Source organism: Nannospalax galili, unplaced genomic scaffold (assembly GCF_000622305.1).
Source record: "Nannospalax galili isolate Female #2095 unplaced genomic scaffold, S.galili_v1.0 scaffold311, whole genome shotgun sequence".
Taxonomy (NCBI): domain Eukaryota; kingdom Metazoa; phylum Chordata; class Mammalia; order Rodentia; family Spalacidae; genus Nannospalax; species Nannospalax galili.
The window spans coordinates 3,212,308-3,213,323 of record NW_008330298.1 but is presented as its reverse complement, the minus strand read 5'-3'; the positions used below and the strand labels follow the sequence as shown (position 1 = coordinate 3,213,323).

The following is a 1,016-nucleotide window of genomic DNA, read 5'->3' as shown; positions in this document are numbered from 1 at the left end:
TTTTTTTTTTTTTTTTTTTTTTTTTACCTGCTATCCACTGATGGCCCCCAGCTGTTACGATGTCTACAGCGATGGATTCTGCCTTTTGGCCCCTCAGCCCTGCAGAAGAAAAAGACTGGCGCCTCCTGAGCCGCTAGGCGACTCCGGGCTGCCAGAAAGAACTGCTTCCCACCACCACGTAGCCAGGGGTAGTGGGATCCAGACAGACAGCGCTGTTATCAGGGCAGCTGTGGCGGCTTTTATCAACTGCCTTCTGACACAAAAGAATGTGATGTGCAGGCCAGTAGAGCCAATCAGTGGAGTGCGGGGGCGGACTTCTGGCGCAGTCTGGGGGTGGGAACCAGTGCCCGAGGGGCGCTGCGGGGGCCGGGGATGCGCAACAGGCCTTGGTAGCAAGCGCTGTTCTGTGTGGTTAGAGAGCTATTTTACGTTTTATCCCAGAGTTTGGGACTCTTTCCCTCCACCCTTGCCTTCTGCCTCTTTCTTTTCCCCTAGGTTCAGTCCTGTATTTTGACACCAGATGCATGAGGTGAAACCCAAATCAGATAAAACAATAGAAGTCCCTCATCTTTGAAAAGGGAGATGTTGGCACCTTAGCTGGCTGCACAAAATCCAGAATAATTTGTGGAGCTGGGCAGGGTGGTGAACATCTGTAATCCAGCACTCTGGGGAAGTAGAGACAAGTGAGTCAGGAGTTTAAGGCTAACCTCCACTGTATATAGATAGTGATTTCAAGGTCAATGTGAGCTACATATGAACCTGTTCAAAGAAACATTTTGGAGTGCCATGTCATGTAATCACAGTATTTAGGAGATGAATGCTAAGAGGATCAGAAGTTCAAGGCCAGCCTCATCCAGGGATGTACACAAAAGCTTGTCTCACTCAATAGCTATTATCTATCTATCTATCTATCTCTATCTATCTATCTATCTATCTATCTATCATCTAGTCATCTATCTATCTGAGAAGAAAAAAGAATAATTTGGGGAGGGGGTTGATAGGAATGCAGATTCCTG

The 1,016-nt window shown here is 47.4% G+C and overlaps 1 protein-coding gene across 2 annotated transcripts in view; it reads right to left on the bottom strand.

Moving 5' to 3' along the window:
• The window catches only part of Zcchc12 (zinc finger CCHC-type containing 12), a 3,316-nt gene extending 3,049 nt beyond the window's left edge, over positions 1 to 267 (bottom strand). For both annotated transcript variants that reach the window (XM_008843910.3, XM_017800868.2), the window contains exon 1: positions 28 to 267. The gene's annotated coding sequence lies outside the window, so the exon portion shown is untranslated. The remainder of the gene's footprint in view (positions 1 to 27) is intronic.
• Positions 268 to 1,016: the final 749 nt, after the last annotated feature.